Raw genomic sequence first — 14288 nt, forward strand, 5'->3', positions numbered from 1 at the left:
CATCTCTAAGGATATCTCCTGGGGGAAAAGGATTATTGTTAGCATATGGGCTGTTCTTGCATTTGATTTAACATTTGTCTCCTGGTCTGAAACATCTGCTTTGGAACATTTCTCTGCAGTATGATTCCCCAGAAGCAATGAGGAAGTAGTAACTCCTACCAACGGTCCCTTCCACAGGGGTCCTTCCCAGAATAAACACAAAGTACTGCGTGTATTTCAGGGCACTAGATCTGCTAGTATTTTCGCCAAAAGGCAGTTTTTTCAAATACCAAAATAAAAAAAGTTGAAGTGACCTTATGTATTTGTCATATGACCCTTAGTGGCTATCATTAAAAACAAAAGAGAGAGAATGACATACAGTGCATTTAATACATATAACAAAGATATTATTTAACTGAATGTGTATCTTAGAATTTGAATAATTGTTTCTTATGAACTGTTTTTTACATTATCAACAGATGTTTCAAAGTCAAATCTATTGACATTTTGGATGCATACGTAGTAAACAATATACACTATACTAAAATTTATTTCTGTTAGCTTAATTAGCATGCGCTATCCTTAAATATGTCTAGACAAAAATCTAAGTCAAAACTTTTAAGCCCAAAATGATTCTGATAAATAATTTTCTTCTTTGAAAATAGTCAAAAATTTTGCTACCAAATACACTTGCCAATGGCTGAGTAGGGTTTTCTGCTTGTAGTAATATTTTAAGCCATTTTTAACAGATTATAATCAAGCTCTAACAGTCTTCAAACTAAGTACCAAACCATAACCATTAAATTACAAACATGAAATAGCTCTTCTTAACCTTAAAAATAACAAATAAAACATTTTATTATTTTGTATAAATTTAAGGGATACAAGTGCACTTTTGTAATATGGATGTATTATATGTTAGTGAAGTCTGGGCTTTTAGGTAACCATCACCCAAATAGTGAACATTGTACCCATTAAGTAATTTCTCACCCCTCATCCTCCTGACCAACCCATCTTTCTGAGCCTCCAGCGACTATTATTCCACACTCTATGCCCATGTGTACACTCTAGCCCCCATTCATAAGTGAGAACATGTGGAATTTGTTTTTCTGTTTCTGAGTTGTTTCATTTAAGATAATGGCTTCCAGTTGCATCCATGTTGCTGCAGAAGACATGATTGCGTTCTTTTGTGTGGTTGAATAGCATTCCATTTATATGTTTACCACATTTTCTTTATCCAGTCATCTGTTGACGGACACTTTGGGTTCCTACAGCACTTATTACATTGGTTTGGAAATCTTGCCCATCTTCCTGATTAGGCTCCTGGCTTTGTTTTATGCTTCCTACTCTCAGTTTTCTTTTGGCTCAATTCTTTTCCTTCAAAAAAATTTTATATTAATTTGTTTTATTACTGCAGAAGCAATATATAGACACATATATGCATTCTAACAATTTGAAGTCTATGCAAACATTAAAATGCCCTTTCCTACTCCATTTCCAACTCCTTAAGATACCAACTATAGCAATTTGATAAGTATTCCTATAGACATTTTTCTAAGCTAATACCATCATTTAGAAAGACAGACATGAATATTTTAATTTACAATTGCAAACAAATAAATATTTATATAATGCACTGTGAGACTTCCTTTTTCACTTGGTATATGACGGAATTTTCTACAAATTAATATATATTAGTTCCAATTCACTTTACTGCAGAGTATTTCACAATATAGCTTTCAGTATAAGTGTTTTAAAATATCTTATGAAAATTACATGAGATAATACTAATATATTTGCACATTGCATGACACAAAGCAAGTTATCAGTAATTTTAGCTATTATTCATAGTAATTATGAAGGACGGGATTCCAAATTTTTACCCCTAAAATACCTCTAAAATCTCTTTCCTATTTTACTCCTAAAATACCTGTAAAATCTATTTCCTATTGTGGAACTTAATTTTATTTGAGAAGTTTATGAATATTCCCACATACTTAAATGTAAGAAAGATATCATATGAACTCTTTTAGAGGAACAGGGTAAGAAACAGCACAGACATTTTCACTGTGGAAATGTTTATAGATTTTTTCTATTAAATTAGTGTCATTTGTGACTTTGGGTTTTAGTTTGTCTGACCATATTATAGTGGTTCTAAAACATAGACCAACCTTCTTCGACTCTCTTTCTGTTGAGAGGAGGATGTCTTTGTACCTGCCCTTGAATCTGAGCAAGTTTATGACCAGTTCCATCAGTAGAACACGGTGAAAGAAATACTGTGTGATTTCAGAAAAAGGCCATTCGGCTTCCACATCGTTCTCTTGGGATGCTTGCTCTGGGATGAGCCAGCCACCCAGTAAGAAGTCTGCTTACTCTGAATCTACCACGTTCAAACAAACAAACAAGCAAAGAACCCCCAAACCCAAAACATTACTGTTCACAAATTTTTTTTTTTATGCTGAGGGATCAAATATGATGTAACAAACAAAAATATTAAAAAGAGGGTAAATAAAAACAGAAAATGTTAAGAGTAGTATCTGGCTGCTGTGACTACTGGTCATATTTTCCAGTTTTTTAGAATTTTATATTAGACTTCCCAAAACACTTATTTCAAAGCTTGTATTGACATTATTATCAAAACCAAATATAAAGACAGACAAAAATAAATCATATTATTCTTGATATATTAAAATTTAATAAGTTGTTATTTTAAAATGTTTCCCTCCTTGTTCTCTAAACATATAGTTATTAACTAAAAAGAGGAAAAAATTTAGAAGTCCAAGGATAGACTAAGTTTATTATTTCTACCTAAAGGATGGGAAGAGATTAAAATTATTCATTGAAATATTAGTCTTTTTGTGGGGTCTGTAGACAAAACAAAATATTTTCACATCAGTGAGGGACTGTTTTTCTGTGAGTAATATAATTAATAAAGGTGTTTCATAGCATGCCATAATTAAAAATATGGTGAAATAAGCCATATGGCACACAATAAATCAGAGTGAGTCACATGAGAATCAGATGTCAGGTCTATAAGTTACATGCTTTGTCTTTTTAAAAAGCATTTACAGCTGTAAACTGACAGTGGCACACATACACATGTACACACACAAACACAAACCTATTTTCTTCTTATTCATTATAATTTAAAATTCTTGGAATTTTTTTGTATGTTTTAGTAATAACATTTTGATTTTATGACATAAACAATACTAACACAGTAATGCCATTAAATAATGAAATAAAATTATGACTATTCAAATTATATATGTAAACCCATGAAAGGTAATATCACTGCATTAGGTATTTATTTCTTAGTAAAATGTTTGGCAATGTTGAGGCATATATTAGAAACAAGAACCTAATGCTGATTTAATAAAATAAAAAATTTTTTAATTTGTTTTTCCAAATAGTCTAAGGAAAAGTCTTCCTGAGAATTGTTTTGTCTTTGCTATGGCTGTTGCTCTTAATGTTGATACTATGTTATTACTGAACCTCATTATACTTTCAAGTATAAAAGGAGCTGGAAGAAACTTATGGTGTAGTTTTATAGACCATAAATTTCTCAAATTCATAAGATCCTAGGATGCCATACTCTCAGTAAATATTTACTGACTGAATTAAATTAAAATGGATACTTTGACATAATATAATGAATGATATATAGCCATTATTACTGTAGACACTGGCAGATATAAACAAGATTTTATTTGATTTTTAACAGCATAAAATGTTTCTCTCTTCCTTTAGAGAGGACACATGCTCATTAACATCTTATGACTGTAATTCTCAAACTCCATCATTATCCTTGAACTTCACCTTTAGTAAACTCCTTTTTTCTTCTGCCTGCCTGCTTTACTCTCTAGGTTGTATAGACTACTTATTATGAGAATTTCTTTTATGCTTTGTGATTTTGTGGGAAGCTTAGGAAAAAAAAAAGAACAGGCACCAAGGTTTTTTTGTAGACTGCACCTGTAAAGAAAACAAATCAAAAGTAACAGTATGGGTACTTGTGACCTGATTACACAAAAATTTAATTCCTTGAATTACTAACAAGCAGCTTTGACAATAACAATTTGGCAAACTGTTAAACAACTGAGATGTTGTTGAATCAATTAGAAATCAGACCCAACTTTTGGTATAACAGTTTTGTGGAACATGCCTCGATGAAGACTAGCTTTTTGCTTCTGGTGATGGGAATAGACTTGGGAGCTTGGGGAAAAGACTGATAGGGAACTGAGTAGGACAGCTGTGTTGACTACAACATTTATTAGATAATGCAACTCACAAATTTAGCTTTCTAAGTGAGCTGTGAGCTAAAGCAAAGTGCCCTGAGGTAGTCAAAGACATGGTCAAGGAGGGATCTATAACATTATTATCACCAGTCAAGCTCAAAAGAGAGCTTGGATCATAAAAAATGAGTTGCCTCTAGCAAAAGAAGTATAAGATTAGGGAGAGGGGCTGTTCATGCCACACATACCTTATTTTCTCATTGAATCCAAATTAGATAGATAGGTAGATGAATATATTGATATACATTCTTGTATGCCAGTGTACATTATAGCACTATTCAAATTAGTCAAAAGATGGAAACATTCCAAGTTTCCATCAACAGATGAATGAATAAACAAAATGTAATATGTATACATTAATAAAATATTATTCCATTAAGAATACTAACAATGCCCAAGCTGAGAATCAAATCAAGAACTCAACCTTTTACAACAGCTGCAAAAAGAAAAGAAAATACCTAGGAATCTGTGTATCTAAGGAAGTGAAAGGTCTCTACAAAGGGAAACTGTGAAACACTATTGAAAGAAATCATAGATGACACAAACAAAGGGAAACAAACCCCAAGTTCATGGATAGGATGACTCAATATTGTGAAAATGACCATGCTTTCCAAAGCAATCTACAGATTCAATGCAATTCCCATCAGAATACTAACATTATTTTTCAGAGAATTTGAGAAAACAATCATAAAATTCAAATGGCACCAAGAAAAAGCTCGAATAGCCAAAGCAATCCTAAGCAAAAAGGACAAATCTTGAGGCTTCACAGTACTGGACTTCAAATTATACTGATGCAGGACAGGCAACCCCTAGAACTGGGGATTAGCCTGGAAGGGTTCTTGGCTTCTCCAAGGGAAGAATTCAAGGGCAAGCCAATGGTGTTGAACTTTTACTGAAGTGGTAGTGTACAGCAGCAGCAGAGGTACTGCTCCTTGGGGAGCAAGGCTACCCCATTGACAGTACGCTCAGAATAGCAGCTCAGAGGCAGCTCTGCACTCATATTTATACCCAGTTTTACTTGTATGAAAATTAAAGGATGGTTTATACAGAAATTTCTAGGAAAAAGATGGAAACTACTGGTTTGTTGTGTTGTTGCTGTGGAAAGGGGCAGTAACTTCCAGGTGTTGCTGTGGCAATGGTAAACTGACATGGCACACTGATGGGCCTGTGCTATGAAAAACTGCTTCTGCTCCAGCCTTGTTTTATCTAGTCCTCAATTTTGGTCTGGTATCTGAGCCCCGCCTCCAGGGTCAAGTCTTGCCTCCTACCTTAATACTGCAGGCTGCTACCAAAACAGCATGGTACTCATATAAAAGCAGGCGCATAGACCAATGAAACAGAATACAGAACCCAGAAGTAAAGCCAAATACTTACAACCAACTGATCTTTGACAAAGCATAAAACCACATAAGTTGAGGAACAGACAACCTATTTAATAAATGGTGCTGGAAAAACTGGCTACATGTAGAAGAATAAAACTGGATCCCTATCTCTCACTTTATTCAAAAATCAACACAAGATGGATGAAAGACTTACCATCTAAGACCTGAAACCATAAAAATTCTAGAAGATAACCTTCTGGACATTGGCCTGAGCAAAGAATTCATGACTAAGATCTCCAAAGCAAATGCAACTAAAACAAAATAAATAAATGAGACCTGATTAATTAAAAAGCTTCTGCACAGAAAAAAAAAAAAAATCATCAGAGTAAATAGGCCAGCCACAGAATGGGAGGAAATCATTTGCAAATTATGCATCTGGCAAGGGACTAGTATCCAGAATCTATAAGAAACTCAAACAAATCACGAAAATAAAACAAATAATCTCATTAAACAGTGGGCAAATGAGATGAATAGACATTTTCAAAAGAAGATATACAGATGGCCAACAAACATGTGAAAAAATGCTCAGCATCACTAATGATCAGGGAAATGCAAATTAAAACACAATAAGATACCATCTTACTCCTTCAAGAATGGCCACTATTAAAATTTCAAAAACCAATAGATATTGGTGTGGATGCAGTGAAAGGGTGACACTTATACAATGCTGGTGGGAATGTAAATTAGTACAACCTCTATGAAAAACAGTATGGCGATTCCTTAAAGAACTAAAAGTAGACCTGTCATTCAATCTGGCATTCCCCCTATTGGGTATTTACCTAAAAGAAAGGAAGTCATGATATGAAAAAGACACATGCACATGTATGTTTATTGCAGCTCAATTCATAACTGCAAAGATAGGGGACCAACCTAAATGCCCATTGACCAATGACTGGATAAAGAAAATGTGATGCATATACACCATGGAATACGGCTCAGCTATAAAAAGCAATGAAATAATATCTTTTGCAGCAGCTTAGATGCGCTGTAGGTCATTATTTAAAGTGAAGTGACTCAGGAATGGAAAACTAAACACTGTATATTCTCACTTATAAGTGACAGCTGGGCTATGAATATGCGAAGGCATACAGGGTGATATAATGAACTTTGGAGACTCAGAAGGGGGATGGAGGAGAGTTGGTGAGGGATAAAAAACTACTTATTGGCTACAATGTGATGGGTGATGGATGCACTAAAATCTCAGCCTCAGAATTTCCCACCCTGTAATTCATCTATGTAACCCAAAACCACTTGAACCCCAAAAGCTATTTGAAATAAAAAAATTAAATTAAAAATGTAATATGTATACACTAATGGAATATTATTCAGCCATAAAAAGCAATTGAAGCTCTTCATTTATATAGAATATGAGGTATAAGCAATTTCATAGTGACAGAAAGGTAGATGATAATAAGTGATATAGCTATGGTTGCTATTATGTCTATATCTATATATAATTATACTTTTGATTGGTGTTTTCCTAATAACTAACAAGGGTGAGGATCTTTTTATGTGCTTATTGGCCATTTGTATAACTTCTTTGGAACAATGTTTATTTCAGCTTTTTCCCATTTTGTAATTAGGTTATCTTTTTGTTGTTGAGTTGTAGAAGTTCTTTGTATATTTTGATATTAAGCTCATCATATACATAATTTCCAAATATATTTTCCTATTCTGTAGATTGTTCACTTTGTTGATAATATTCATTGAGTCACAAAGTTTTTAATACTGATGAAGTCCATCCTATCTTTTCTGTTGTTGTTGTTACTTGTGTTTTTTGGTGTCATATCTAAGGACTCATTGTCAAATCCAAATTTTATTCTGTGAGTTTTGTAGCTTTAGCTCTTATATGTAGGTCCTCAACCCACTTTTTAGTTAACTTTTGCACACAATATGAGGAAAGGGGTTCAACTTTATTCCTTGGAACGTAGAAATTCAATTGCCCAGCACCATTTCTTGAAGTGACTGTTCTCCTATTGACTAGACTTGGTGTCTTGGTTTGTTTGTTTATTTATTTTACTTTAAGTTCTGGGATACATGTACAGAATTTGCAGGTTTGTTACATAGGTATATGTGTGCCATGGTCGTTGCTGCACCTATTGAGCTGTCCTCTAAGTTTTCTGCTCTTGTCCCCCAGTCCCCAACAGACCCTGGTGTGTGTTGTTCCCCTCCCTGTGTCCATATGTTCTCATTGTTCAACTTGTACTTATGAGTGAAAACATGCGGTGTTTTGTTTTATGTCCTGTGTTAGTTTGCTGAGGATGATGACTTCCAGTTTCATCCATGTCCCTGCAAAGGACATGAACTCATTCCTTTTTATGACTGCATAGTATTCCATGGTATATATGTACAACATTTTCTTTATCCAGTCTGTCATTGATGGGCATTTGGGTTGGTTCATTGATGGGCATCTGGATAGTGGCTTTGCTATTGTAAATAGTGCTGCAATAAACATATATGTGCATTTGTCTTTATAGTAAGTCATGGATATTAGACCTTTATCAGGTGGGTAGATTGCAAAAATTTTCTCTCATTCTGGAGGTTGCCTGTTCACTCTGATAATAGTTTATTTTGCTGTGCAGAAGCTCTTCAGTTTACTTAGATCCCTTCTGTCAATTTTGAATTTTGTTGCAATTGTTTTTGGCATTTTGATCATGAAGTCTTTGCCCATGCCTATGTCCTGAATGCTATTGCCTAGGTTTCCTTCTAGGGTTTTTATGGTTTTGGGTTTTACATTTAAGTATTTAATCCATCTTGAGTTAATTTATGTATAAGGTGTAATAAAGGGGTCAATTTTCAGTTTTCTGCATAGGGCTAGCCAGTTTTCCCAGCACCATTTATCGAATAGGAGATCCTTTCCCCATTGCTTGTTTTTGTAACGTTTGTCAAAGATCAGATGGTTGTAGATGTGTGGACTTTGTTAAAAATCAATTGACCATATATGTATGAGTTTACTTTTAGATTCTGAATTCTATTTCATTCATTTATGTATCTATCCTTATGCCAGTACCACACTGTTTTGATTATTTAGTTTTGTAATAAAACCAGCATTTTAATCAGTTTGGGCAGTGTTTAGTCATTCAGGCTGCTATGACAAAAATACCATAGACTGAGTGACTTTAACAACAGAAATTTATTTCTCAGACTTCTGGATGCTGAGAAGTCCAAAATTAAAGTGCCAGAATGGCTGAGTGCTGATGAGGGATCTCTTCCTGGCTTACAGATTAAGCCAGGATTACAGTTATGCTCTTGCTATATTTTCATGTGGTAGACAGAAAGTGAACTCTAGTCTCTTTCTCTCTCTCTCTCTCTCTTTTTTTTTTTTTTAGACGGAGTCTCGCTCTGTCACCCAGGCTGGAGTGTGGTGGCATGATCTCGGCTCATGGCAAACTCCTCCTCCTGGGTTCAAGTGATTCTTCTGCCTCAGCCTCCTGAGTAGCTGGGACTACAGGCATGCACCACCATGCCTGGCTAATTTTTGTGCTTTTACTAGAGAATAGGTTTCACCACATTGACCAGGCTGGTCTGGATCTCCTGACCTGGTGATTTGCCCGCATTGACCTCCCAAAGTGCTGGGATTACAGGCATGAGCCACCATGCCTGGCCCTCTTTCTCTCTTTAAAAGCAGATCTCATCTAAATCTAATTACCTTCCAAAGTCCCCACTTCTTAATTTCGTACCATTGAGGGTTAGGTTTCAGCAAAAAATGTTTTAGGCGGACACAAACCTGCAGTCCATAACAAGCAGGTAGTATGAGTGAACTATGGTTTTTTGTTTAACAAACGTTTTGGCTGTTCAAAGTCTCTTGCAATTCATATGAATTTGAGGATCATCTTTTCCATTTCTGCTAAAAAGCTGTGGAAATTTGGACGGGGGTTGCATTGAACCTATAGATCACTTCAGATAGAGTTAATGTTTCAACAATATTAAGTCTTCTTACCTATGAGCATGAGTTGTTGCTCCATTTATTCAGTTTTTTCAAAATTTGTTTCAACAATACTTTATAGTTTTCAAGTACAAGTTTTGCACATTTTGGTTAAATTTCTTTCCTAGATATGTATATTATTCTTTAAATGCTACTGTAAATGAAATTGCTTTATTAATTTCCTTTTTGCATTGTTCACTGCAAGTATTATAGGAACACAATTGATTTTTGTGTGTTGATATTGTGCAACATTCAACATTGCTAACCACATTTCTTAGCTCTAATAGCATTCTTTTGATATTTTTGGGGATTTTCTATATGCAGGGTATGTTATATGTAAATAGAAATAGTTTTACTTAATCCTTTCCAATTTGGATGCCTTTTCTTATCTAATTGTACTGGCTAGAACTATTAGTACAATAATGAATAGCGGTGGTGAAAGCGGACATTCTTGTTCTGTTCTTGAGCTTAAACCCACTTATGCCTCGTGTTCCATTATTGAAATGTTAAGCAGATGGGAATAATTTATATTCAGCTGCTCAAGGTTATTGTCAAGGTCTGATTGCAAAAATTCAAAAAGTTGCAACCTCAGGCATAAGTGGGTTATGGAGAAAGCCTTCAGTCTTTCCCCATTGAGTATAATGTTAGCTGTGGGTTTACTCCTTATCATGTTCATGGGAATATTAATTATTACTGCATTCCAGAAACTTATTTGGCAATATCAATACAATTAAAAATAGAAAATGCTTTGGAGGCTGTGTTTATAGATGATTTCCACAGACAGAAAAAGACCATTTCTTTTTTTTTAAAGACAGTTTCTCCGGATAAATTGTAAAATATCTGTGTAATGAAACTCTGAGGGAGGAGGCTCTCAGAAACTGATATTAACTTGTTTATCCATAAAGAATAAAATGTTGATTAGATTGTGGTATGTCCACATTCTGGAATACTTTGCATCTATTAAAAATAAGTTAGATGTACACATATGAACCCGGAGGAATGTATAGTATCTGTTTTAAGGTAGAAAACTATTTTCTACAAATTAAGACAACACTACCTCATTTTTAAAAAAATGAACCAAAACCACCTCAAATTCCTGTGTGTGTGTGCCCTTTTTATGAGTGTGTATAAATATGGAGAAGGACGCATGCCATATGGTAATGATTGGTTACCTAGCAAATAGAAGAATGGAAAGAATTTGGTAACTTTTGTCATTATTTTTTACAGATTATTCTGTATTATGGTACACATACTTCACAGGACATATAAATAATACATCCTATGTAATAATATGTAAAAAAAAAAAAATTAACATTTATTAGAATTGAAAAATAATTCAGGAAAAGTCATAGAGAATGGGTGATAGATACTTCAGGAACAGCCAGAGAAAGGTTTGTCCAGAGAAAAATATGTTACCAAAACCAAATTTAATCAACTTCATTGTTTTTCTCAGCTACCAGCAAACAGATGTAGAGACCAACACAATGGCACTTAGAAAAGCCTGGAAGGAGTGAGACAGTGAGGTCTTGTAGGGACCCTGGGGATATTGAGTAATTAAGACAGAAACACTCACTTAAGGAGCTCCCAAGTTAATAGATTGTATTTTCTTCCCCTCGCTTAGTAGTTTTGGATAGATATAGATATCCTATCTATGCACAGACCATATTCCCCCCTAATTTTAAGGACTTGCTGCCACCTATGGATAAGAATAGAGTATTACAATTTGCACCAACACACCCTAACATCCACCAGTGAGCTAGATGACTGGATATCAGAGGAGGCTTGAGTTTGATGTATTTTAGTTTGGTTCAACTCAAACAATATTCATTATCATTATTAAACACCAAGTTATGTATTGGATCTTCATAAATAAATAAAGCTTTGGAGTTAATGAATTATTGAACTCAAAGAGTTCACAGCTTAGTAGGTAAGATAAAGTTGGATATAATTTTATTATATCCTGAAGGTAACACAAATGTATAATGAGGCAGGAGTGGAGTTCAGTTTTAATGATACATAAATGTGAAACAGGAAATGTGAGGAGTAGAGTCTGAGAATTTACAAAGCTCAAATCATGGAAAACTGTGTGTGCTGTGGACGGTATATGTGAAGTCCTGGACGTGCTGAGGTCAGAGGTTGGTTATACGGATCTTAGGTTCAGTTAGAAGATCAGGAGTGGGGATACACATTTATGATTTGTTGAGTAAGAATAATAGATAGGCCATGGGAGACAATGGGTCATGCAAGAAAAGATATAGACAAAATGAAAAAAGAGCAATGGACAGAGAAGTTAACAGCATATTAATTAGGAGTCAAATGAGCAAGAAATCTATCAGAAAATGGTTTATGAGGGCAAAACAAGAGATCTTAAGGGCACTGAGCAGAAATTTTAAATTATTTGTTCCCGTGTCTCAGGATCCATAAGAAAAAGAATTTAGGCCGGCCACGGTGGCTCACGCCTGTGATCCCAACACTTTGGGAGGCCAAGGTGGGTGGATCACTTGAGGTCAGGAGTTCGAGACCAGCCTGACCAACGTGATGAAACCCTGTCTCTACTAAAAATACAAAAATTAGCTGGACATGGTAGCACATGCCTGTAGTCCCAGTTACTTGGGAGTCTGAGGCAGGAGAATTGCTTGAACTCGAAAGGAGGAAGTTGCAGTGAGTTGAGATTGTGCCACTGTACTCCATCCAGCCTGGGTGACAGAGGGAGACTCCACCTCAAAAATAAAAAAATAAAAAAAGAAGAAGAATGTAATAAAATCACCTCAGTGCTTATGGAGAAAAAGACAAAATACCAGCATAAAACAATGCATCAGGTTTTTCGATTTCCACTAAACTTAAAATACAGAATATGTAAAAATAACATATTCAATAGAATACATAACATTAACTAATAGTAGTATAATGAGCATAGTATTAAGTTGTGGGAGTTAATATGCTTCATACCATCTATTGTAGAATATAAGATCAGTATTACATGTTATTTATGCCTTCTCCCTAGAGTTTTATTTTTTCAATTATAGAAATAAAACCTGCAAGTAAGAAAAAAAAATTCTTTTTGTTTGTTTGGTTTTGTTTGAGATGGAGTGCTAGAGTGTAGTAGCATGATCTCTGCTCACTGCACTCTCTGCCTCCCAGGTTGAAGTGATTCTTCTGCCCCAGTCTCCCAAGTATCTGGGACTACAGGCAGGAGCCACCTTGCCCCACTAATTTTTGTATCTTTTTTATTTTTATTTTTTTAGTAGAGACAGAGTTTCGTCATGTTGGCCAGGCTGGTCTTGAACTCCTGGCCTCAGGTGATCCATCTTGCTGGGCTTCTGAAAATGTTGGGATTATAGGTGTGAGTCATCGCGCCCAGCCAAAAGCATGTTTTTTTGAATAGGATGTTACTATTGAATCTCAGTTTACAAAGTAGAGTTTTATGTACAAAATGAACATTACATCTGGTATAAAATAAATTTAACATTTTGGTTTTAATGGTGTCAAGTGGTGAAAGCCTCACTGACAAAATGACACAACTACATATAGGAAATAAACTATGAGGACTGCCAGGCCAGAGAAGTGTAGGCAAGGGCAATGCACCGTCAGATTCTTCAAAGATTCTAAGCGCTGTAAGTTTCACATAATTGCCTGTTTTTACCAGGAAATACCGTCTTTGGCTAAATCAGCCCTACTTACTGGATATGATTGCCACTTGGCAGCTGTCCCAGAATCTGGGGCCGGGGGGTGGGGGGTGTTCCAGGACTCTCATTGCATCTTCAGCAAAACGAGTAGACCCACTTTTCTTGGAATTTTTTTATATTAAAAAAGCTTCAGAATCACTGAGAAGGTATCTCCAGCTCTAACAAAAACTCACTTTTTATTCAGTTATAATTGGAATATTATATTACTCTAGTTTATTGTTGTACAGATTAGAGCACACAGAAGTTCTAAAATAGAGATGTGGCAGGAGTTTCAATATAGTGAAAAATAAGCTCATAGAGTTGAAAATGAGGGAAAACAGTCATAGATAATTATAGTGTAATCTGCAAGAAATCTGTCAGCAAACTATGGCTGGCATGCCAAATACAACAGTGTTCTATGTATGTAAATAAGGTTGTGTTGGGACACAGCTGTACCCATTTGGTCACAGATTGCCTATAGCTGCTTTGGCTTCACATTGCAGAGAGAAATATTCTCTGCAAAAGACTGGCTAGTAACATAAAAAATGTTTACTGTGTGACCATTTATAGAAAAAAATGGACAAGCCTAGAGCAAAAGCTAGGCAGAACCTATAGAGCAAAATGCTTCTAGCTCAGTTGGGGAAGTTCAGATTTAGAGATCCTTAGCTAAGATGATGTAGTTTGCCATCTTAGATCTTATATTCTAATTCACATGTTTACTGTGTCACCAACAAATGAATAGACTATTTCAATCATTGTGCAGGTAATAATGACACAGCAAGATTAGTGTCTAATCTAAGAATCTCTGCTAATTATTGAGTACTCACTAGGTGTCTTGCTCATTGTTGTATTTATGTACATTATTTATTTAAATTTTATACTGCCTCCGTGACAGACAATTGTATATTATTCCTATTTTCTGAAGGAGAAAAAGGTGCTTGGGTACTTTGTGTAACATGCTTCAAGTCACGTTAAAACTAACAGAAACAATGTCAAGAGCCTCGGTTCTTAATACTGAAATTAGGGAGCCATGGAAGCCATTGAG

The sequence above is a fragment of the Macaca mulatta genome, chromosome 3, assembly GCF_049350105.2.
Source record: "Macaca mulatta isolate MMU2019108-1 chromosome 3, T2T-MMU8v2.0, whole genome shotgun sequence".
In the NCBI taxonomy this organism is placed as follows: Eukaryota; Metazoa; Chordata; class Mammalia; order Primates; family Cercopithecidae; genus Macaca; species Macaca mulatta.